The sequence below is a fragment of the Peromyscus maniculatus genome, chromosome 12 (genome assembly GCF_049852395.1).
Source record: "Peromyscus maniculatus bairdii isolate BWxNUB_F1_BW_parent chromosome 12, HU_Pman_BW_mat_3.1, whole genome shotgun sequence".
NCBI classification, from domain to species: domain Eukaryota; kingdom Metazoa; phylum Chordata; class Mammalia; order Rodentia; family Cricetidae; genus Peromyscus; species Peromyscus maniculatus.
This window is the reverse complement of record NC_134863.1, coordinates 22,024,271-22,050,876: the sequence shown is the minus strand read 5'-3', so window position 1 is coordinate 22,050,876 and position 26,606 is coordinate 22,024,271.

Sequence of the window (26,606 nt, the reverse complement as noted above, 5' to 3'; positions counted from 1 at the left end):
TGATGACACACACCTTTAATCCCCACAATCAAGGCAGAGGCAGGAGGATCTCTATGAGTTCGAGGTCAGTCTGGTCTACAGAATGCGTTCCAGGACAGCCAGGACACAGAAAAACCCTCTCTCAAGAAAACAAGACAAACAGACAAAAAGCCACAGATGTTTTGCCTGCATGTGTGTACTGCATGTGTGCACTACATGTGTGTACTGCACGTGTGCACTTCATGTATGTACTGTATGTGTGCACTGCACGTGTGTACTGCACATGTGTTCTGCATGTGTGCACTGCATGTGTGTTCTGCATGTGTGTACTGCATGTGCGCACTGCATGTGTGCCTGGTGCCCGAGGAGGCCAGAAAAGGCTCCAGGTCCCCTGGAACTGGATTTATGGGCAGCTGTGAGTTGTCTGGGTGACTGGAATGGAACCTGGCTCCTCTGTAGGATCAGCAAGTGTTCTTAACCACTGAGCCATCTCTTCGGCTCCATGTGGCTTTCCTTTGTGTATCATTCTAGCAGTTTCAAAAGTGATGCAACAGACCACCGCACTCAGTGATCCCCCAGTGGGATCTATGGAGACTGAGAGCTGTCTTCAGGAACTGTTAGACTTGATGAATGTACTCTCATTGGATCACTTTAAACCACAATGCATGAGTCAAAGGGCACCTGTTTTTAGTGGTTGTTTTGTTTTCCTGGGAACTGAACCTTTAGTGTTAGCTATATATTCTAGGCAAGTGTTTTACCACTGAGTTTTAACCTCAGCCCTCTTTTTGTGTTTTTATTTTGAGACAAGGTCTTCTCAATTTGCCCAGGCTGGTCTTTCAGCTGTATTCCTCTGAATAGCTGAGATTACAGGCTTGTGCCATGACCAGTGGCCTTGGCTCGTGTTAGTAGTTTTGATACATGTCGAATCACTGTCAAGAAGATTACATCAGCACCCATGTGTGCTAAGAGTCAATATATGTTGGACCTTCTGCGCCATGTACTCGTCAGGGTAAGATAGCCTTCATCTCGCCAATCAGAAAGGTGACAAGGGTGTTGGGTTGTGTAAATTTTTATTTATAACTAATAACAACCAATATTGGTGAAGATGTGGACAAAAAGAAACCCGTGCACACTGCTGTTCAGAAGGGAAACTCGTCAAGCCACTGTGGAGATCAGTACTGAGGTTTCTCCAAAAACTAAAAATAGATCAGCCCTATGACTTAGCCAACGCACTCCCAAGGACTCCGGGTGCCAACCCACAGGACTCCACGTCGGCATGTTACAGAGGCGCCTGCACTTCAGTGTTTATTGCTGTACTATTCACAAGAGCTGGGTGATGAAAACAACCTAGGGGTCCAACAGAAGAGGAATGGGGAACGAAAATGTAGTTTAGTTTTCAGCCATCAAGAACAAAGCTAGGTTGTCTACAGGAAAAGGGAGGCAGGTGAGACAGTGAGTGAATTAAGCATCTCAGAAAGACAAGTATTACATGTTTCCTGTCATTTGTGGTTCCTAGATTTTGTATGAGTACATAAAATCATATATATACCATACAGATCAATATCACATATATGTATATATAATACATGAAGGTCTAAGTAATGCTACCTACAGAGACAAATGGGGTCAATGGGGGGACAGGAGAGGGAAGGGAGGGGAGGGGAGGAAGCACAGAAGCCTTATTAATTTGCTTCCTCTCGCTGTGAAAAAACACCATGACCGAGAGCAATCTGGGAAAGAAAGGTTTTATTTGAACTTACGGTTCCTGAAGAGTAAGAGTCCGTGAGAGCGGAATGAAGGTGTGGGGGCAGGAGCGGGAAGCCGAGACTTCTTGAACCATAAACACAAAACACAGAGACAGCAAACTGGGAATGGCGTGAGGCTTTGAACTCTCAAACCCACCTCCAGTGATGTGTTTCCTCCAGCCACGCCTCTCAAGCTTCCCCAAGCAGCATTGCCAACTGAGGACCAAGTGTTCAGATCCGGAACTCTGGAGGACCTCTCTTTCAGTTCCCACAGAGAGGGGTACTTTCAACATACAATGAATACTTGGTTGGAACTTTAAAAATAAATTATTAGCTGGGCGGTGGTGATGCTCGCCTTTAATCCCAGCACTCGAGAGGCAGAACCAGGTGGATCTTTGTGAGTTAGAGGCCAGCCTGGGCTACAGAGTGAGATCCAGGAAAGGTGCAAAGCTACACAGAGAAACCTTGTCTCAAAAAACCAAAAAAAAAAAAATATTAAAAAACCAATTTGCATTTCTTTAGTTAGGGGCAAGGCTGACCATCTTATATATTTATTGTTGGGTTCTTTCATTTTTTTTTTCTTTCCCTTCTTCTGAGGATCAAACCCAGAGCTTTATACACAGTGCCAAGCACCTGGCCAATGGAGCTACAGCTTTGGCATCTGGTTTCACTTTCCTCTGGATTTTTGTCCATGTCCTTTGCCCATATCTTTGTGCAACTGTATGTTGTCGTTTTAGTCATGAGAACTCTTGATCTATGGTCTTCATAGACAAATACTCCCTGATTTATCTGGCCACCCCCCAATCAGCCCATGCTAAGTTGAAAACATCACACATGGAAGATGTCCTTAGCATACCAACGTTCACAGCTAGACAACATGGGGAACCTTCCCCTATCTGCTGTTTCCCCCGGGAATGCTTGCCTGCCTCGGAGCGTCAGCTCGCTCTTGCCACCCAGCATCGCAGGGACAGAGAGTTTTGACTTATTTATCCACCAAGTATGCTATGTCCTGAACGGCTTGGGTCCCAGAACTCTGGCTAAGGGTGGTGATGGAATGAAGGAAAGACAGACACACGGACGTGTGTACAGTGAAGGATAAGGTGGGCTGCTCTATGCCTACCACCACCATGACTGGCACATCACAGGGGGAGGGGCTGGCTAGTCTCGGAGGAAGTCTTTGCAGGCAAGTAGTCTCTGGCTGCAAAGAGTGCAAGAGGAAGCCATAGCTGCTCATCTCTGCACACACGGGTCAATCATCTCTAAACACTCAGACTGGGACTCCCAGAGAAAGCTTTGCCCATTCCTCTTGAATGTGTACCAGCTTTGCCGATTGCCTGTGGGCCAATTGGTCTTGGAGTCCTTAACAGGTGGTGCCCACGTCAAAATACATATTCACTCAGGACTTCACTCGCTCCGGGCTTTCTCCTCTAGCCATACAAGTGTCCACTGAGTTTCTTTGCGCCAATAACTTCTAGGGGCTCCTCGTCCCTGAGTCTGTGCTCAGATCTCTAAACAAGTCCATCTGCTCTTGGTGTGAATTGGAGTGATGTAAGGCCTGTGTTAGGGAACTTCAAATTGTCATCCCTGTCATGAGTGTATTTTCCATTCGTGTACTTCCATGTTAAACTTTTCATGGTGGTGGCACAATGTCCTGTATGGCCCATTTAAGGGGAAAGGAGTTTACTTTGGTAAATGGCTTCAGGTGTTTCGGCCGATAGTCCTTGGCTCTGCTGGTTCTGAGCCAGCCAAACTCCTGGTGTGAGTGCAAGGCAGAGGCTGCTGGTGCATAGGAAGCAGAAAGCAGGGAGGAGGAGGAGGGTGGCTTGCTCAGCCTGCTTTCTTATACAACCCAGTGTTGTGGAATATTAGCTTAAGATGTGTTATAGTTGTCTGTGCTGTGGAACATTCGCTTAATGATGCAGAGATGTGTTGCATTCTTTTATGTCGCATTTGTTTAACTCTGTGAAGCTGCGTTACTTTGCTTGCCTAGCACACTGATTGGTCTAATAAAGAGCTGAACAGCCTATAGTGAGGCAGGAGAAAGGATAGGTGGGGCTGGCAGGCAGAGAGAATAAATAGGAAGAGAGAAATCTAGGCTCGAAAGAAGAGGAGGAGGAGGATGTCAGGGGCCACCCAGTCACGCAGCCAGCCACGGAGTAAGAAGGAAAGAAAGATATATAGAATAAAGAAAGGTAAAGAGTCCAGAGGCAAAAAGGTAGATGGGATAATTTAAGATAAGAAAAGCTGGTTAGAAACAAGCCAAGCTAAGGCCGGGCATTCATAAGTAAGAATAAGTCTCTGTGTATTTATTTGGGTAGCAGGCCCCCAAAGAGTCAAAAAAAAAAAAAAAAAAAAAAACTACAACCCAGGACCATTTACGCAGGATGGTGCCATCCATAGTGAGCAAGTAACCACACATCAATCACTAATCAAGAAAACACCTCAAAGACTTGCCTACAGGCCAAGCCTATGGAGGCATTTTCTCAGTGAAGGTTCCCAGATGACCTTAGCTTATGACAGAAAAAAAGAAAAAAAAAAAACCTAACCAGCACAGAAGGAAAAGACTGGGTTCAGCTGTAATCTTCAAAGGCACACCCCCATGACCCACTCCTCCAGTGATACCACACCTCGTCAAGTTCCCATAATACTGTCAGCAACAGAAAATTAAGCACGCTGCACATGAACCTTGGGGACATCGTAGTCACACTATAACCATGCCGCAGTTAAACATAGGCATTCCGGGGCAGTCTCCAATTTTTCCCCCTGCCCCTTTAAAAAAAATCCTTCTTATTTCCAGTCGACGTACTGTAACTCATCTTTAGTTCTGGAGTATGTGCAACGTTGCAATCTGTACACACAATGGGTAGTGATTAGCTAGGAGCAACTGGAGAGTCTATCGCCGCAGGCATTTATCAGTTTTTGGCACTGAGAATCTTCAAAATCCTCTCTGCTGGCACTCTGTCTGGAATGTGTCCCTCTGCTGGGATGGGAGAGGCCTCTTCACTCAGCTGCTGAATGGCAGAGCAAAGAATGGATGAGACGCACTTCTTAAATGAGGACACACGCAGTCAGTGAACCCTATTGGTTCTGGTGTCAGCCCATTGGTGAAGGCCAGTCGTCTTCTCACTCAGATACAAACAAGGGAGGCTGGGGAACACAGTCCCTGGCAAAGAGCCCGCACTGCAGAACAGCATCACACCCCAGACCTGGAGCTTCAGTCTGGGTCACACTAGCGGTCTTGGACACCAACCTGGAGAGACTGGGAAGACTTGAAGCCCATCCTTTGATTCCAACAATGACTATGTCTCTTTTTTTTGTTTGCTTATTTCTTTTCAGGGATTAGGCATTGAAAAGACGATACAAAATACTTCATGGCCATTCCAAGCTCTCATCTGTAGGTGGTCTTGGCTGGAGATTTAGAATGTGACCTGAGGGATGTTTAAGGAATTTGAAGATATTTGAGGGAGCTTTTCCCAGGATTGAGGAGCCAAGCTGGTTATTCCTATGCTTTTGGCCATGCCGAGTGAAAAACTCTCTTATCTAATGACTTTTGTAGCATCTTTCTGACATACTTACTTAGCCATCTCTCACATTCTTTCTTTATGAAAAGTTTTGTACACGTTTGGGCTTAATCAGAAATGGGCTTTGCTGTAGGCAGAGTTTTTCTGTGTCTTGGCAGTCGTTCCCAAATAACCAGCACAGAGACTTAATATTAATTATAAATGCTTGGCCGATAGCTCAGGCTTATTACTACCTAGCTCAAGGACTATTCCACATTTTGCAATAGGTTAAATGAAGTTTTCTAGAAGTTAAAAATGTGTCTTCTCCCTTAGCTTTACCATTGGGGCAATCTCCAGATGGCACTCTCTTTGGGGGGAAAAAAGTCACAGCACTCTGGCCTTAGCCACCAGTAGCCTGCTCAGGAATTAGAAGGCCTCCCAAGGCATCTTGGCAAATGTGCTCCCCTTCATGGAGCTAAATCAGCTTCCCTTCTGTTCCATCTTCATCCTGTACTCAGGGTTACATAGAACCCATCATCTCTCCTAGAGAGCTGATCAATATTTATTCTGTGCTTCTCACACACATTTATTCGTGTTAAACATTGTACCATGCTAAGAGGAACCCAAGTTGGGATGAGTCTGGCACCTAGCCTCAGGAAGTCCCAAATCCACGTTATGCAACGACCTTCTCAGAATGGACCTCAGCTGGGAACTTGAGCCTGGTACCAGAAAACCTGCTTCCTGGGGGAACTGGCCTTTGATTACTTTGTCTTTCTCTGAGTCAATGCTTACCGTAGACCTAGTCTGCTTCTGCATCTGCTTGAGTCCTTTCCACCGCCTTCCCAGCCACAGGCACCCAGAGTGTGCTAGAGATATGCCAAGGTCAGGAATTTCACCGCTGCCCCAGGAGCCCTGGTAAAACGGCTTCCTGTGGAGATCCGTTTCTGCTCTGCTCCTCCCTGGATTCTCTCAGGCTGCACAAGGTGGACCTGCTGTGGGTTTTCTCTGCAGAGATTGATATTTCCCTTTCATTGTGTCCACCATAAAAGTCCCTGGATTCACCCCACTCGGAACTCCGCCCAAGGTCATGTGCTCTCCACACGTGCCTTTTTCCAGGACTCTGCCTCTCAGCTCACTGACCATGTACCACGGGATAGCAAAGCATATTAAAACCCAGCCTGACTAGATCCCATTAATCAACTATGCGTGGGAGGGACTGGAAGGGATTCCTGGCAGGGACCTGGTCTTTTCTCACTGTTAATGACTTTCAGGAAAGAACTGAATACATTTTGGAATAGCTAGAGATGGGACTGAAAATGTGTTAAATGTGGTTTCCCAGAAGTCTTAAATGTGACTCTTCCTCTTGCTTTGGCATTTTTGAGCATCTTCTAAATGACGTTGCTGGGGGGGGGGGGGGCGGCAAAAACAAAAACAAAACTCCATGAAATGCGTTTTAAAGTTGTAGCTGGCAGTAATTGATTAGAATTTGCACCGGAAGATTGCTGTGAGCAGCAGCCTGTGAAAACTTCTGCTTTGCCTTTGGTTTCTCTTTGTGTCCCATTTCGAGTAATTACCCCCTCACACCCTTCTGTCTTGGGGCCTTCAAGCCTGGTTTAAAAAAAGGGACAGACCCCGGAGAGCTCCATGGAGCCAGCAACATCCTGGAAAACGGGGCTGTGAGGCTAAGCTCCCCCCCTCCCCCCGTCCCCCACCTCTTTCCAGGAAGGAGCAGCCTGGCCAGGACAAATGACGCTGGCTTGCAGTCAGTCGTGGTCCGACTTTCCCCGGTCCTTTCCTCTCTCCTTCTGTCCCGTGACCCCGAGCTGGGGAGAAACTGCCCCGTCGCCCCTGTCTCCGGAACGCTGCCCTCATCCACCATGCATTTACCCCCGTGCCCCAGGACTCCACGCAGAGCGGAGCTGAGTCAAGCTTCCTCCCCAGCCCCGAAAAGAATGTCAGCCAGGAAGCTAAGCTATCCAGAGAATGCAAAACACAGTATTTTAATGGGGTCATTTTTCACCCCCATCGAAAGTAGAATCGGTGGTCGGGCTAGCTGTGAGTTAGTTACTAATCTTCACCACCGGAGCGATTTCCTGCCGGTGACACCCGAAATCCTTCCTGCTTTTCCACCACCGAGAGAAGCTGTGGCGCTCCTGTCTGCAGGAGCTGTGCATCAGCAGGGCTGCTCCAGGGGAGGCTGTGCTGTTGTTAACAGAGGGGCCCTTCTGGAGATGTTTTTCCTGCAATGATGCCAGCGAGCCGTGCTATGGTCCAAAATTGCTCAAGGTAGTGGTGTTTACTTTTAAGACTTGGAGCCTGGTCTTAAAATGAAAGTGTAATGTTGGACAAGGCACAGGGCAGCTCTGGAGCCCTTTTGCTGGCTCCAACACACATGGATAAAGTTGCCTGGAACATTTACACCCGCCCCCATTAACTTTTTTTAAAAAAATTCATGTATATATTTTGCCTGCATGCTTGTCTGTGTACCTGACGCCCCTGGATGCCAGAAGAGGGCATCGGGTCCTCTGGAACTGGGGTTATAAATGGTTGTCCCCCACCATGTGGTGCTTGGGATCAAACTGGATCCTCTGGAAAAGCAGCCAGGACTCTCAACTGCTGAGCCATCTCGGCAGCCCCAATTTTACTTTTAATTACTATTCTTCCCACGGTCAATGCCGAACCCAATCAGAGCAATGGAGATACAGTATTCACTGTGAAACAGCATTTGAACCCTGATCCTTGAACTGAGAATAAGTAAAATCCGACAGTTTTGCATTATCTGGGAGGGACTGCTGAATACATTTTCTTCTTGGTTGAAACAACAATGCAATATTTATGTCATCATAAAGATGCCCAAATTAAACAACTAAAACAATGAAGTTGAGGGTGCAATTCATATCCCTGGGCTCCAAACACCTCACTAGTAGAAATTGGAAGGAAAGCAAGAAGAAACAAATACAAAATTCTTTGTTAGCAGTCCTGGCTTTCCCAAAATGAAATGGGTCTATCCATGTGTACCTTAAAATCTGAGCTTTCACCTAAAACAGCTGTCCTAGCATGGAGATCTTATACAAAATCTAACCAAGTCAGGGAAATGTCTGATCCCGCTTTTGGATTGCTTTAGGAAAAAGAGAGGCCTTAGTGGAGGCCAGACTTTTTTCTTAACATGGAAATGCATCTTTAGTGCAGTATTTGACACTACTGCCATCCGTTGAGGGGGAGAGACAGAAAGGACGAGCTGGTTGATCTTGGAATTCACCTTCTGGCCTCCTCCATTTTGCTGCCTGCCCACCTAGGAGGAAGGCAGGGCATGGCGAGCAGGATTGGAGGGCAGGATGGGAGGGAAGAGGTTGAACACCTGCCCTTAAGCTGAGCGAGTATGGGCGTGTGACTTCCAGATGCCCGGCAGAGTGCTAGTGGGTGTTTGACCTTAAGATTGCCTTTGACCCCTGCCGCACAGATGTTGCTTTGCCAGTTTGGAAGAGGACCAGGAGCACATCTGTTTGCAATGTCCCACCACCCCCACAGCCAAGTTCACAGGAAGTCTTGTTTCTCTCAGGACTTCCCACCACATTTGTCTAAGAATTCTCCAGTTTTCCTAGCCTGAAGGAGCGTGGTGTAGACAAGGAGAAAGGGAGGGAACCCACCAGGGACCCCTTCGAAGACCCTGATGTCTCCCACACTAAGCTAGGGATATGCTGGGGGCAGCTCAAGGATCCTTTGATTTTTCAAGGCCACAGCTTCTCCTGGCCAGCTAGGGAGCCTAGTGGGTGGAGGTGGGGGCATCTACTTGGAGTTCCTTCCTGCCAGCTGGCCTCAGACCCAACCATCTCAGCCCAGAGCAAACCTTCAAAGGAGGGAGTCAGGGTCGCTCTCCAGCTCCTTGACCTCTCTGAGTTTGCCAGCTCCTTCCCAGAGGTAGGCCCTAGTGGGCTGGGGGAAGGAGGTGCCTGTGTTTGTTTAGGAAAATCTCCAAGTCTGTGAACAACTCCAGGTTTAACTCCTGTCGACTCCTAAGGAGAGTTCCACATCACACTGAGAAGGTCTCATAAGACGCAGGAGAACTGTGATGGTCACTGGCCCCAGAGAGTTTGAGACCCCGGGCACATTTTCTAAGATGCAACATTTTTTTTTTTTCCCAAACAATTTGGCCTCAGCCTTAGCTGTCTATCCCAAGTGACACCCGGAAGCAGCTGCATTACCTTCGGCATCCGCTTGCTGAGGCATGCGTGGTGGACTTCAGGCTGTGTGTTACCAGCCTACTACTTTCTCTTGTCAACATTTGGTTGTAGAACTTTCTGCTCCACAGAGAAGCTTCACGAAGCACAGGATGTGCACTTACGTACACTGTATACTTCGCTCAGTATGTGGAGCATAGCGACTGAGGAGTGAAGACCTTGGGCTGAGGAAGTGGCTCAGGGCAAGCATAGGGTCTGAGTGTGATCACAGTCCACATTAGAAAGAAGAGAGACAGACACACGCACACAGAGATACACACTCATACACACTCACACACACACATGCACACACAGAATGGAGAAAGACAAAGACACAGAGAGAGACAGAGACAGAGAGAGAAAGTGAGAGCCATGGTAGTGCATGCTCCCAATCCAAGCCCTGGGGAAGCAGAGACAAATCCCCGGGACTTGCTGAGCAGCCAAGCTACTGAGGTCCAGCGTAGTGAGAAGTTAGGTCTCAAAAGAAAAAAAAAAAAAAGGATACACAATTGAAGAAGAGTGGCATCTGAGGTTGATCTCTGACCTACACATATACACAGCCATGCACACACCTACACACACACATATACACAACCATGCACACACATATACACAGCCATGCACACACCTACACATACCTACACACACATATACACAGCCATGCACACACCTACACACACACACATATACACAGCCATGCACACATGCACACATATACACAGCCCCCCCCACACGCACACATATACACAGACACACATACACACACACACACACACACACACACACACACACACATATATATACACAGCCATGCACACACGTACAAGGAATTAAGTACAACAAACACCCACCTGCTTTTCAGCTAAATTTAAATATTTTGCCTCATTGGTACTCTATCAAAAAATAGACACACCTGGTACTACATCGCTTATATATTCAAATGTGCATACACAAATGCACACGCATCTTCTAGCTTTTTTTATTCACGTGAGAATGGGCTGTAGTCATGATGAGCCCTCACTTTTAGGTACCACAAACTAACTGCAAATGGGAATCCAATGTAATAGGGTTGTTAATATTGATGTCAATACTAATGTCACTTTGAGGACATTTAACCTTGATATAAAAATGTTACCAGAGACAGAGCGCATATCAAGCTTTCTGAAGTCCATTATATACATGTATGTATATATACATATACACATATGTATATATTTTAAGCACCTAGGATCTGATCAGTCACATGTTATATTTAACTGCCATTCATTTTTAATCTTTTTAAATTTATAATAATCCTCTGAATGTTGTATTTTTGTTTTTGCTTTAAAAAAAGAAAAACACAACATTGACATTTTTCAGGAATCCAGGCAAGTTGTTTTGAATTCCAGTGCTTCTGCTGGCTTCCTTGTGCTCTGCTTCAGAGTAAACATTTTTGGCAGGCATAGGGCATAGAGGATATTGTTTGCTTCCCATTGTATTTCATAGAGGGGACCTGTCTGTTTGCCTCATTAGGTTAAGGTTTGCTATCGGCTCTGACAGGGATTGGGGAGGAAGCCGCTGTGAAAACTCATTCTCCAGAACAAAGACCTGTTGTCTGAGGAAAAGGACTTCCCCACAGTCTTGCTCCACCAGGGAAAAATGTGTCTCCTACTCAGTCCCCTTGTCACCTATGGTGGACGCAGTGGGAAGAAAGGTAAACGCCTGTGAGAGTCACAGACCAGGGACAAAAACCTAAAAATCACATGACCGACATGTTTTGCACCACACCAAATCACAGTGAGTCATAACCGGGAGAGTTAAAAACACAAATCCTTTATGAAGAAGAGATGAAAATCAGGACATTAGAGGAATCCGAAGCCTCCGACCTCTACAGAACACATTAAACACAGTCCAGCTTCCAGCCATTTTGGCATTGACCCCCTGCCTGAAGGCCTGTTACCTTGGTTCCTGTATATGTTACTTACAGCCACTCAATAGTTCTGAGGTCAGCTTCAAGACAGGAAAAATATAAAGGCTAAAGACACAAACATCAGAACCAGACCCAAGTACCACACAGCCCCAGGAACTGTCAGGGAATTGAAAAGAACTATGACTGCTGTGGTAAGGGTCCTAATAGCAAAACGAGACAACCTCCAAGACCAGATCATCTGAGCTGAGGGACGGAATCGCTAAGACACAAAAAACAGAAACATTAGCAATTAAAGGCACTAATCATGAGTGGAGCTTGCCTTTGATGGGCTCATCAAATACTAGATATGACTGAAGAAAGAATTAATGAGCTTGAAGATAGGCCAATTCAACTTACTGGAGAAGAATACAAAGAGAAAAACATAAAACAGACAATCGAAGACCTTTGGGATAATTATAGAAGATATAATATATGCATAATTAGAATGCCAGGAGAAGAATACAGACCAGAGTTGAAAATCGTATCTGCAGTAAGAATGGTCGAGAACTTTCCCAGATGAAGGCCAGACCCTGAACCGCACATCCAAAGAGTACAGAGTCTGCCAAACAGGGCAATCAGTAAAATCCACACTTACTTCATTCCCAAGAAAAACCCAAGACCGAGAGACAACCTTGAAGAAATGAGGGCTACCTATAGAAGCAAAAAGATAATCATTTTCAGTGGACTTCTCAGAAATTGTTCAAGAAAAAGAGAATTGACCGAGTTATGTGATGTGTTGAAAGAAAAAAAATCTCACTAGCTTAGAATTCTTGCTAGTAAAATTATCCTTCACAAGTGTGGGGGAGCTGGTGGGATAGCTCAGTGGTTAGGAGTGCTTGTCGCTTTTGCAGAGGACCTAGATTTGACTCCCAGCACCCACAATGTTGCTCACAACCAACTGTAACTCCAGTTTCATGGGATCTTCTGCCTTCTTCTGTCTTCTGTGGGCACCAGGCACACACATCATACACATACATACATAATGGTAAAACACTCATATACATAAAATAAAATAAGCAAATATAAAAAAAATGCTCACAGGGAAGGAGAAATACAATTTCTTTCGTAAATAAAGACTGAGGTGAGTTTATCACCAGTGAGAAATGTCAATAGGAGTTCTTCAGGGGAAATAAAAACAATATAGGTCAGAAACTCCCATCTGCATAGAAGGAAGGACATTGGAGAAGGCAAAGCAGAATCCTCAGCGTTTCTTATTCTTAGTTGGTGTAAAGGACAACCATTTATTTAAGGTGGAAATGATAACCGCGCATCGGGTGATTCTAGCACATGAGAAGCCACAGCCAAGGCATCGGGAAGAGAAGAACAGGTGTAGTGATTACTTTCCTATGGTCATGATAAGACACTGTGACCAAGGCAGCTTACAGAAGAAAGAGTCTGTCTGTGCTTACGGTTCCAGAGGAACGAGAGCCCGAGATGGCAGAGCAGAGGCGACTCACACCTTCAACTTTAATCAGGAAGTGGAGAGAGCGCACCAGAAATGACAGTCTTTCAACTCTCGAAGCCCGCCTCCCGTGACACACCTCCTTCAACTGAGGCCACGCCTCCTAAGCCTCCCCAAACAGTGCCACCAACTGAGGACTAAATGTTCAAATTCTAGAGATAGTGAAGACATTGCTAATGTAAACCACCACAGTAGGGGATTCTTAGTTTGAGATGCACAGTGAGAACTTGAGGCAACAACTGAACTTTTAACAAAGATAGTTGATATCCTAAGAAAGGGGATAAAATGAAATAATAAAACGCTCACTATAACCAGAAATTTATAAAAACAGGGAAGTGTGCAGAGGACCCATGCAACAAGTGGGAAATCTTTACAAACACATAGCTATTTGTCCAGCTCTGTCCATGACTGTTTTACAACGGGAACAGTCTGAATACACCACTGAAAAGAACAAGAGTCAAGTTAAATAAAAACCCAAGATTCAGGGCTGGAGAGACCGCTCAGTGGTTGAGAGCACTTGCCCCTTCAGAGGTCCTGGGTTCAAATCCCAGTACCAACATGACAGCTCATAACCATCTGCTATTCTAGTTTCAGGGGATCTGAAGCCCTCTTCTGGCCTCTGCAGGCACCAGACATGCATGTGGTGCACAGAATATACGCAAAGCACTCATATGTATAAAAAAATCTAAAAAAATTAAAAGTATGATTCAACTATATTAAAACCCCACAGTTTAAGTATAAAGACTCAGATGCAGTAAAAGCAAAAGGACAGAAAGGGATGTGCGGTGCTGACATTAATCAGCAGAAGCAGAAACCCCTACGTTAATTTCCTATAAGGCTCACCTCAAGGCTCGGGGAGAGTGAGTGAGCTCAGTGAGTACAGCGCTGGCCGTTCAGTCATGAGGACCTGAGTTTGATCCCTAGCCTGTGTGAAAAGCTGGACGTGGTGGGGCACACTTGTAATCTCAGGGCTGGGAGACGGGGACAAGTGGATCCCAGAGGCTCACTGGCCAGTCAGCCTCACCTAAGGTCCCAGTGAGAGACTCCATCTCAGAAGGAGGAAGAGGAGGAGGAGGAGGAGGAGGAGGAGGAGGAGGAGGAGGAGGAGGAGGAAAAAAAGCAGCAGCAGCAGCTCCTGATTGACCTCTGGCTTCCGCATGAACATAAGAATACCTAGGTCCATACACACATGTGTACCTGCACCTGTACTTTCCAACACCACGCACGCACGCACGCACGCACGCACGCACGCACATCGGAGTGCAGTTCAGAATATAGGAATTATCAGAGACAAGGAGGGACACTTCGTAATGACAGAGGGATTAATTCTCCAAGATAACATAACAACTGTTAATCTGTACGCATTTAACAATAAAAGTCAAAATACATGACCCAGAGATCTGGCAGCCCCAGAAGACATTGACATAACCCAGGACTACAGCTGGAAACTTCCACACCTCTCTTCCCCGACTTGATAGATGAAGCAGGCAGAAAATCAATAAAGATAGAGTTGGCCTGAATGGCACTATCAATCAACTTGATCTTATTGACATCTCTCAAATATTCTCCTGAAACAGAAAAATACGCTTTCTTCTCAAGTGTGCCTGTGACACTCATAAAGCGATAGCATGTCCATTTCAGAGAACACACCTAAACCGTAAGAGAACAGAAACCAGGTAACACATGTTCTTAGATCATAATGAATCAAACTGAAAACCACCGACCGAAAGCTGGCTAGAGAGTCCTCGGTATTTTGAAGATGGAGCAATATACTTCCCAATAACACATGAATGAAAAAGTCTCGAGGCATTTAAAAACGCTGTAAATTAAACAAAAACGAAAAAACTACTAATCAAGATTTGTGAGATGCAGGAAAAGCAGGGTTTTTAGGGAAAATTATAGAACTGACTACAGAGAGAAGAAAGGAAGGAGTTCTAAAGTCAGCGATCTAAGGTGAGAAAACGAAAACAAAAGGCAGTCTAAACCAAGAAGAAAGGGACCCGGGTTAGAGCACAGGTCAGTAAAACCGAAAACAATAGAGAAAATAAACCACCGAGTCTGTAGAGATCAATAAAACTGACAAACCTCTAGGCAGACTGACCAGCAAAAAAAAAAAAAAAAAAAAAAAAAAAAGAGAGAGAGAGAGAGAGAGAGAGAGAGAGAGAGAGAGAGAGAGAGAGAGAGAAAGACACAAATTACTAATAGTTAGATATAAAAACAAACTCACCTGCTGATTCCATGAATATTAAAGGATAGTAAGGAACATGCCCTTAGCTGAATGCATGTTTTTAATCCATGCGCTCTGGAGGCAGAGGCAGGCAGATTTCTGAGTTCAAGGCCACCCTGGTCTACAGAGTGAGCTATAGGACAGCCAGGGCTACACAGAGAGACCCTGTCTCACAAACAAACAAACAAACCAAAAAACAAACAAACAAAAACTGAAATAAGGAGCATGCCCTCAAGTTTGATGATTTAGATGAATGAATGGATTCCTTGAAATACTCAAGCCAGGTGTGGCGGCACACACCTGTAACTCCAGCACTCTGGAGGAGGCAAGGTCGGGAACACCGTGAGTTCAAGATCAGCAACAGAGCAACACCCTTTCTAAAAAGAAGCAGGCGAGTAAACACCCACTAAAATGCACACAAGGAAAAATAGAAAGCTGAAATGGCCTGAATCTATTGAGGAAAACAGAATAGCATTTTCCAAAACAGAGAAGGTCCCGTGGACCTGTTGGTGGATTCTGTGAAGGATTTAAGGAAGAAAGTTCTTCAGGGACAACTATTTCTCTAGCATCTCTTCCAGAAAACGTTTGGTTCATCAGTTGTAACAAAGTATCCAATACTAATAAACGACACGATTATAAGGTAAATCTGGTGTGAGATATAGAGTTCTTATTGCTGTCTTCATACTTTTCCTGTAAATAGAAAGCTGTTCTAAATAACTGTTTATTTTTTACTTTTAAAAATAATTTTATTTTATGTGTATGTGTGTGTGCCATATGTGTGTACACTATGTGTGTGCAGGAGCCCATGAAGTTCAGAAGAGGTGTTGAATCTCCTGGAACTGGAGTCATGGATGGTTGTGAGCCATGTGGGTGCTGGGAACCACCTGGGCCCTCTGCAAAAGCAGCCAGTGCTCTTGACCACTGAGCCTTCTCTCCAGCCCTGAATCTTGGGTTTTTATTTAACCTGACTCTTGTTCTTTTCAGTGGTGTATTCAGACTGTTCCCATTTTAAAATGGTCGTGGATAGAGCTGGAGAGAGCCTTCTCTCCTGCCCCGGGGAAGTTAATTTCTTAAGAACTGAAGCCCTGAAAGGAAAAAAAAAAAAAAAAAAAGCTGGAAATTCTGTACTAAGTCCCCCAAATACATAAGCACATCTTTCTATTATATCATGCCCACACATCCACACATCCACACATGCACACATACATACACACATATACACACATTCACTCACACACACACACATATGCACACATATACACACACATACACATATGCATACACACACACATACACACACACACACACACACACACACACACACACACACACACCCTTCAAGTACAAAGGTAAAACAACAATTTCAGATAAAGCAGAGAGCTAGGAGAGCCTGTCACTAGCAGATCTGCATTCTAAGCAGTAAAGGCATTTCTCTGGGCTGAAGGAAAACAATGGAGTAGAGGAACAGGTCCCCAGCATTCTTTAACGAGGACCAGAAGGGGTGTCTATGCTGGTTATAAGCTCGGATATTTCTTCAAGCTGTTACTTTTCATTCTTTTAAAATGTATCTTATAGCTTACCACAAAAAAATGTATAGTATTCTATTTTGGGGTCAAAATACAACATACAACGTGAAGGAAGTTAAAATCAGTATGGACTTGGAAGAGACTTACATTTAAAAACAGGGCGGGGAGGGTAAAGGGAGGAGGCTGCATCAGTAATGAAGTAGGCACCAGTGAAGAGGCAGAGGCTGTGAGCATCAGCGGTCAGAGGAAAGCCAGCCCAGGCACACAGTGGAGCCCGGAGTCAGGCAGTGCACTGCCTCTCTGCACCCCTGTCCCGAGGCCTCGGGACAGCAGAACAGCTGGAAAAAGGAACAGGAGGGACAGCATTTCCCCTGCTCGCTAATGATATGATTGTTTGTGCAGCAAGCCCCCGGGGATCTACTGGATGGTGACAATAACTAATGAATGGATTTAGCCACGTCTCAAGATAGAAAGCTAATATACAAAATTAATTACATATATATCAGCAAACAGTTGGGAAATGAAATAAAAAAATTTTTCATTTATGATGGCGCCTCTGTATCTATAAATCACTGAGGTGTTTGTCTAACAAAACATGTCCAAGGTTTCTATGCTGAAAATGAAAAATTAATGAAATTATAGAAAGTATAAGTAAATAGAAAGCTGTATCGTGTTTTAGCCTTGAAAGACTTGGATGCTGAGAGAGGGAGAGAAATAGTCTTCCCCAAGGACGTAGTGGTATACTAAGTGGTTGTCCAACACCAAATAAAAATCCAGTACCCTGAAAACACACACACACACACACACACGTAACATTATGCAGACCGAGCAAGCTGTATTTAGGAATATGTATTATGTATGTAGGTTTGTATGTAACAATAATGAATGAACAAAGAGTCCATGAGTTTTAAAAGGAGCAAGGAGGGGCATATGGGAGCATTTGGAGGAAGGAAAGGGAAGAGGGGAATGATTTAATGATATCATAATCTCCAAAATACAGGAAATAGTTAAAAAAACAACAATTGAAAAACTTGATAACATTAATACTCAAATCCTCTCTAAAGTGGCATATTTACCGTGATAGCAACACAATTTCCAGCTCTATTTTAAAAATTACAAATTGGCAAGATGGTTCTAGAGTTTACTTAGAAATGCAAAGGACCTCTTAAAAAGCAATTTTTATGAAGACACAAGAGACCCTTTGGGACAAATGGGGGCGTTGCTTAGGAAGGATCGACCTTTTTGAGTTTGCTCCTGGGGTAACAGTGTGGAGGTCAGCTTGAGAAGGAGCCAGGTCCCCAATGCATTAGGGGAATCTGATTGCTTGGGAGTTTATATTCCTCCATCAGGCTAACTTTGACAGCCGTCATGGCGGCTCCTTGCTGTGGCAGCTTCCTCCTCTCCTCTTAGCTCCCCATGGCTCCCTCCTTCCCACTCCTCAGAGTCTGCTTGAGGCACAGTGGAGAAACTCCTGGAGATGGCAGAGTCCTCGTTTTAGCTATCTGCCTATCTATGCCTTTTCTGTGTGGTTTGGATGGAGGAGGAGGCACCGTCTCTACCCTGGAGTAGACTCTCCTTGCCAGTCGCTGGTGGATGGGAGGACATGGGACCCATCTGAACTGATCACCAAGTCCTTTAGGAAAGGGTCTGAATGTGATCAGTCTTCCATTCCTGTGTGGAATAGCCTTGCTATCATTTCACTAACGTTTAGACTTCAAACTCATTCTAATTCTTGCCTTGAAAAGTCCAGCTAAAAGCCGTGCTCTGGCCTCAAGTAAGTGGGTAAGGGAAGACCCAGTTCATTGTTCAAAGTTTTAACAGGAGAGCTCAGAGACCTTCTGTGTACTCTGCCTTCTGAACACATCTAAGACTACAAATCAAACTGAATAACACTTCAGTGAACCCTGTTTAAATGTCATTTACGTCCCCAGGCTCTTTGGATGTCTTCTCTTAAATAAGCTGAATTTGACTCTCTGGTCTTATCTACAATTACACTATGTTCTATTAATCTAGGGTTTAAAACACAATCCTGTAATTTCCTGCCTTCAATTATTTTGCTGCTTGAATATTGTTTCGCTCTAATTTCTAAGCCTACAATATCGCTGTGATAATTGAGACGTTATCATGAAGAGCAGTGGGGCGGGGGGGGGGGGGCTGTCAAAGCACACAGCTGTGTGGACAGTTCCTTGATGAGGTGGAATTCTGCAATCTGCCAAGTGTACAGGGAAAGGGTCATGGGCAGCATGAGGATGAACATGGTCTGGCTAGAATCTAAGCTAAATGTGTGTGTGTGGGTGTGTGGGACCTTTCCTTGGCATAGGGTGCCAAGGAAGCCCTGAGCAAATGTGTACTGAGCAGATAAAGTCCTGAGGGAATGTGTATTGTTGACCTGGGCATGGTCATGTCAAGGACCAAGGGCTCCGCGGGAAATTGGCAAAGCTTTTCCCCAGGTTAGGCTCAACAAGACAAAGCCTTCCTCTGGTCCAAGTGTGAGTGTTGGAGATGGACCAGTGTGGCAAAAACTAGCAACTGCAGCTTCATCTTCCCAGATGTTTACAGCCGGAGACCGCTGCCTACAGAGACCTCCTACAGGGAGGGACTAGCTAACACGCTGACACACTGAGGTTCTGGGCTGAGGCATAGTTGACACCACACCCACCTGAACCCAGCTTTTCTGTCTCTGTGTCTGTGTCTCTTTCCTTTCTTCATCCCCGTCTCAGGGTTCCGGGACCAAGCCACATGGGACATGGCACCCTGCATTGTAGTTGATTGATTTTTACTCTTTTACTCTTTTGGGGACCTGCCACCCAGCTCCCAAATAAATCACACACGGGGACTTATTCTTTCTTATAAATGCCTGGCCTTCGTGTTCGGGTGGAAGCTCCACCTCAGCCCCCTCTACCACCTCTCTCTCCCCCAAACCCTGACTCATTTCAGAAAGCTCGCCAAACACGCTTTCCCCCCAAGAGGTGCTCAAGACCACTCTCATAGGAGTGCCCCCCCTCCCCGCTGAAAATAGACATGTGGTTTTTCGGTCTCTCTTCCCTGTCTCCTTTCTGGGGCCAGAAAATCATCTGGGAGCATTTTATCCATTAAACCTGGGCTTTTTCTTAATGCGGTCTGATTTGGTCTGATTTGGATTGCTGCATCCGAGGAGAGGCTTACTGGGCTGCAGAAACTTTCACTTAGCTTGGATATTTCTAGCCAGCTTTTCTTTAATTATCCTGGCTATCTTTTGCCTCTGGGCTTTTTCCTTTGTTCACTTCTGTGTATCTTATTTTCACTCTTACTCTGTGGCTGGCTGGCTGGGTGGGTGGGTGGCTGGGTGGCTGGCCCCTAACACCCTCCTCTCCTTGTTCTTCTCTCTTGATCTTCCTCCCTTCTCCCAGGTTTCTCCTCCCATTTATTCTCTCTTCCCTCCAGCCCCGCCCATCCTTTCTCCTGCCTCGCTATTGGCCATTCAGCTCTTTATTAGACCATCAGGTGTTTTAGACAGGCACAGTAACACAGCTTCACAGAGTTAAACAAATGCAACATAAAAGAATACAACGCAGCTTTGCATCATTAAAGCAAATGTGTCACAGCATAAACAAATGTAACACATCTTAAGATAATATTCCATAGACGACTGGATGCCGTCTCAAATAAAGCTCTGTTCTCTTGACTTGGGATATGAGCAAAGCGTTGTCAAGTGTCTTTAGGGATAAGGTATTAGGACTGAATAAACCAAAGACCACGGGAATTTGAAATGAGTTTAAAATTAGCGTAAAGGCCCTCTGACATGGCGGATAGGATAACATCAAATTGAAAAAAGATGGCAATAAGACTGACCAGAAGGATCCAGTCCTCTTTAGGGCACCAGAGCAGAGGCTCGTGTGTGTGTGTGTGTGTGTGTGTGTGTGTGTGTGTGTGTGTGTGTGAATTTTTTAAAAAATATTACTATTTGATGAGTGTTTTGCCTAAATGTATGTATGCACATTACATACCTATCCGATTCCCCTGGAGGTCAAAAGATGGCATCAGATCCACTGGACCTGAAGTTAAGGTTGTGAGCTCCGACATGCATACCAGGAATCGAACCCAGGTCCTCTGGAAGAGCAGCAAGTGTTCTTAACCACTGAGCCAATACTCCAATACTCCAGGTTTTCATTCATTTTTATTTTATGTGTTGAGTGTTTTGCCCATATGCATGTATGTACACCCTCTATGTGCCTGGTGCCCTGGAAGTCAGGAGAAAGCACTGGATCCCTTGGAACTGAGGTTACCCTTGTGAACTACTTTGTAGAAGCTGGGAACCAATCCTGGGTCCTCTGGAAGAGCAGCAAGTACTTTTAACTGCTGAGCTGTCTCTCCGGCCCCAATGGATTAGATTTTTTTTTTTTTTTAAGCTCTGCTGAATGCTATTGAAAATGTTCATTTTGTCCTGAGCTTTGTTTATTACAAGTACCCGGAACTCTTTTGTCCTGTGAAGCAGTGAAATCACATAAGAAGTCCACTCACATTCTCCCTCTCTTTGACAACCCGAGTGGAGATCTGTCAGCTGAGCATCCCCTCTGAAGTACCTGGCAGCCTCAGAGGCCACTCCAACCACCGCAGCTGGAGCCGTGACCGCCATGACTCCTGTTCCATGATGGCTCACCTTAATTGGGACCACTCTAGACAACCCATGCCAGCTGCGGAGGGCAGCCCTGCAGCTGACAGGTCTCTGTGACCTTCAGATGACTCTGAAGCCGTTCTTGGCTAAGATGGGAGGAGTGCCTCTCAGCGCCCAGCAAGAAGCCAGTGGAACGTGAAGAAGACCTTATGCAAGGCTTGTGACTGGGCCCTACATTCAGGCCTGTGATTAGTGGAGCCTCCAAGGGTCAGAGGTGGCTGTCTATACAGCAAACACTTGTCCAAGGCCCCGTTGGGAAAGACGGAGGTGGGATTCCCATTCTCCTGGAATGCAACGTGCAGGAAGCTGCCACCTCCCTACCGGAAGCCGTTGGCCGCTTTCCTCTGTCAGGGACTCCTTCCCTCTTTTCCTCTGGGTGTCACCTGGTCTTTAACTCCAGGAAGCCGTCCTTCACTAAGCGCCACCCTCTCCTCTAAATTAAAGTCCTCGTTCAGCGCCCCTGTGGCACCCTCTGTCTCTCCTGAAATGACCTGTTCAATATCAGTTTGTATTCCACACGGGACCGTAGGCACCAGGAAGTCCAGGACTGTCCCCGGGGCCACCCGAGACACTAAACACAGTGCCCGGTACAGAACAGGTGCTGATCAATAATTTGTTAAACTAAGTTGATCCGTGTTGGGGGAGATAGTGTTATGGTTTGAATAGGTTACCTCAAAAACTCAAGTGTTGACTCTTCCTAGGTAAGGCGATAGAATTAAGGCCCACGGCCTTTAAGAGATGGTTAGTGGCGTGAGGCCTCGTTACCTCATGGGTAGGAAGAACTCAGCCCCTAAAGGCTCCACATGGGTTTGGCTGTCTGCCCCGCCACCCTTGGCCATGTGATGACATGGTGTATCTCTTCTCCAGAAGACAATCACAAGGGTCTATCTTGAAGCAGGGAACAGCCATCCTCAGACAACTGAACCTTCCAGTACCTTGATCTTGGATTCCCAGCCTCTAGAACTGAGAAATTAATGTGTCTGTGCGTTGTGCAAGTGTGATATATGTTCATGTGTGTGTGCAGGTACGTACACCTGTGCATACCCAGAAGCCAGAGGAGAATGCCGGGCATCCTTCTCTGTCATTCTTTGCCTTATTTCCTTGAGATAGAGTCTCTTTCCTACTGAACCTAGAGCAAAGCTGGTGAGCAGTGAGCCCCAGTGATCCCCCTGGCTCTGTCCCCAAGCCCCCCACCACAGAACTGTGCTGATGGGAACCTGTGCAACCATGCCCCGATTTTTATGTGGGTTTAGGAGATTTGAACTCAGGTCCTCACACTTGTGCCGCCGCGGCTAGTACTTGCTGGGCCATCTCTCCAGCTGGAGAAATCAATTTTTGTTCTTTTCAGGGTACCTGGTCTCTGAAACTTTGTTATAGCAACACAAACGGAAGGCTCTGGGAACCAGAGAGACACTGTGTGGTAGTACGGTGGTGGACACATGTCATTATAAATGTTTTACATCTGTAGACTATATAATGCCAGGAGCGAGTCCTAATGGACTCCGGGTGATAACTGTGTCAGTGAAAGGATGTTCTTCCCACAAATCCAGCACTCCGGTTGAGGATATTGATAATGAGAAAGCTATCTATGCACACGTGAGGCGGGGCTGGGAGTATGTGGACAACCTCTCTACCTTCAGCTCAGTTTCACTGGAAACTTACAATTGTCAAAAAATAGAATCATTAATTAAGAGCGAGATGCATACTCTTATCATCACAGACAAGACATCAGATGCCCAGAGAAATCACAAGACTCAGAGAGGCCATGTAAGTTGACTAGCAAGATGGGGTGCATATGCAGCCTGCCGCCACATCACTGCTCTCCTAAATGGGCTGTTTTGGCTCCCTCCTGATCCGAGAAATCCACGTATGTCTGGGAAGAAGACTTATTTATTAAGGGATGAAATGGGGATCACACACTGTGGGAGACCCACTCCCACTTTTTTCTCCAGGGTACTCTTGAGTAAGGGGTAAGAGATTTAGACAGAAATATAGAGAGGAGAGAGACAGATAGAAACACAGGATAGCCTCGGGGTTCCTTTTGTCTCGTCCAAAGGGCCTTTTATAGGAATGCCGAGGGGTGGAGCAAAAGACCTCCCCCCAGCACAGCCAAGTGCAGACCCTTCCAATCACCTGGTAGCCACGCATGTAGTCAATCCATCCCCTTATGCAGCCCTGCTGAGTAAAGCAAGCTCAGCTCTCACTAGGAAACCTCTGTGGGCTCCCACACACACTCAGGAATCAGCAATGTTGTTGCCTCTTTGTCTCCCAGGGAAAGATGGGGGAAACTCCAGACCAGTTGCGGAACCGTGCTTCAGAAAGCCTTCCATGTCCAAGAGAGCTCAAGACTCCCTCCCTCTTCCCTTTTAAGAGGTCCCATAGGCAGGCAAGAAGCACCTCCTCTATCGGGCCAGCTAGCCTAAGGTCATGGGCAGAGCGAATACCAACTACACCCTCCGACTGTCCCTGAGCAGACATGCTGGCGTGGAGGGGCAGTCAAAGCAGACGGCCTCCAGTTTACTCTGCCCCGTTATCTTATTAGGGTGTCTTTTCTGACTGCTTATTAAAGGTTAAAACCATGCTGCATCACGATGCCCAGATCCTAGCCAAAGAGCCTGCTGCCCTCTCTGGGGCCTGGGTTACCAATGAGCTACACACACCACAGCCAGTCCAAGGTCTCCAGAGGAGCAGGAGAACTCAGTAGTCATAGCACCCTTGGTGCTAACTCCTGGTTTTAGGCACAGTGAATGCATACTGCAGAATTACCACAGTGAAGATTCAGTGGAGACAGAAAGAAACTGAGTTTCATGAAAAATAATTACTGCCATCAAGTTGATATAATTACTTGCACAGCTTTGTTGAGGCTGTGATCCAATTTTATTTATAGGCTTTTTTTTTTTTTTTTTTTTTTTTTTTTGCTATGGTTTAAACTACACCCAGAGAATAAAAAAGCCTGTTTTAATTTATTTCCAGGTTGTCCTTCTACCCCTGACTGGAGCCGCAGACCAACAAGCTACGTGGCTGCTGCCGGACCTGGCTCTGGGCACAGGGACCTGCCATTGTCCCTTGTTCCTTGTCCTGGAGGAAGGAATAAATTCTGGTCTTTACTGTCAGGATTCCACTCTGATTATCTTTCTCTTTGAAAATCTCTGTTCTTCCTGGACACAGAATCCAAGGGAGATAATGACTTTAAAGACTTTGTAAGGAGAAATCGGGGGAGCAGATCAGGAAGAAAATAAGTGTGGACATTCTTTTAAAGATTTATTTGTACGTATACGTATGTATGCACATTTGTGTATATATGATGTGATATTTTGTTTCTGCTCTAACAAATAAAGCTTGACTGGAGATCAGAGTGTGGAACTAGCCACCAGAGGCCAGGCAGTGGCGGCATACACCTTTAATCCCAGCACTTGGGATCTCATGCCTTTGATCCCAGTACTTGGGAGGCAAATGCCTTTAATCCCAACACGAGGGAGGTGGAGACAGGAAGTGACATGACTGGGAATGGGAGGGGGGAGAGAGTGATAAGGTGGGATGGAGACAGGAGCTTGGCCCTTTCAATCTGAGGATTCCTGGAGGTAAGAAGTCTCTCTAGTGGCTGCCTCCTTGCCTTCTCTGGTCTTTCAGCATTTACCCCAATATCTGACTCCAGGTTTTTATTATTAAGACCAATTAGAATTCATGCTACATCATGGCATGTGTATGTGGGTGCTCACAGAAGCCAGAAGAGAGAGTCCGATTCCCCAGAGCAGGAGTTACAAGCAGTTCTAAGCCACCCAATATGGGTCCTGGGAAACAAACGGGTCCTGGAAGAGCTGCAGGTGTTCTTAACCTCTGTGGTTCTCCAGCCCCATGAACGTAGCCTGAGAACCACACACACACTTTTGTTCTAACCCGGGGCCTGAGAAACACACACACACACACACACACACACACACACACACACACACACACACACACACACACCTCTGTTCTAACCCCAGGTCTCCTGCTAATTGCCCAGGTGCCATACATAGCTCATTGCATTTTAGATTCTGTTTCTGGAAGAGGCAATATCTAACTTGGAGCAAAGTTAAGAGAATTGCATGGGGTTCACGTGAGCCATCCAGTCGTGAATCTGACACTAGATGGTGGTTGACTAAATGTTATTAGAGGACGGAAGGTGGATGAAGAATGGTTCTCCTCCTTAAGTGCCAGAGCCAAAGGGACCCCGGGGGACAGAACAGCAGCCATCTTACAGTCCTAAGAGAGAGCAGTCCCTTACGGTGTGAGCAGGGGCTGAGCATGCTCTGTCAAATGTCCTTCAAAGATCATAGCTGAGAGGCTGCATGGCACCTGACCCAAGGGCCCACCTTCTGTAGGTTGAACATGTAGGCATTCTATGAGATGGCTTAGCCCCAAAGGCTAGCTCAAACCAGACAGATGGAGGGTTACGTAGATGAGCCCAGTAAACACTCTTTGATTGGTCCGTACGGTCCAGCAAGAAGCAGATGTCCAAAGAGGAGCAGACATGTGTACACACACACACACACACACACACACACACACACACACACACACACACACCTAACCTTTGTTGTGGCAAAAGTGAAAGTGGTCACCTGAGCACTAGGGCGCTCTCCAGGCTGCTGCAGGTGGACAGGTATTTCAGGCATTTCATGAGGGGTTTCTTGGACTTGAAATGACCTTCCAGGTACAGAATTGTTTCTGGGTCCATGGGGCAGGCCCTATGAACTCCCTCTTTTCTTGTCTCCACCCCCCAAGCACTGGGATTACAGGCATGTGTCACCATGCCTTGCTCAATGCATAGTCTTACAAGCCTATAGGACTGATTCAAAATTCCTGACAGATCTGAGATTTGGAAATACAAAACTAGAAATCTAGGCATTCTTATGAATTATGAACATTAGAAATAATTTTTAAGACTTCCTAATGTTCTTTATGCTTATTTCTCATTATTATGGTTATATTTTTTTGTTTAGTAAATAGATATGTTGTTTGGTAGCCTTTGTGCTAATTAATCATAGTTAGGATTAAGGGAACAGGTGTGGAGAATCCTAAATCCTGGGGTACAAGTCTGGTGATCAGCTTAACATTTGTTGGAGTCTGAGGATGGGTGTGGTTTAAGCTTGTCTGTTTTGTTTGTTTGAGATAGGGTCTTGCAATGTGGTCTATGTCAACTTTTAACTGCAAATCTTCCTGCCATGGGCTCCCAAGTGCTGGAGTTTAGGCATAGCACCATTATCCCACCAACATTAGTTTTTTTTGTTTTTTGTTTTTTTTTGGGTTTTTTCGAGACAGGGTTTCTCTGCGTAGCTTTGCGCCTTTCCTGGAGCTCACTTGGT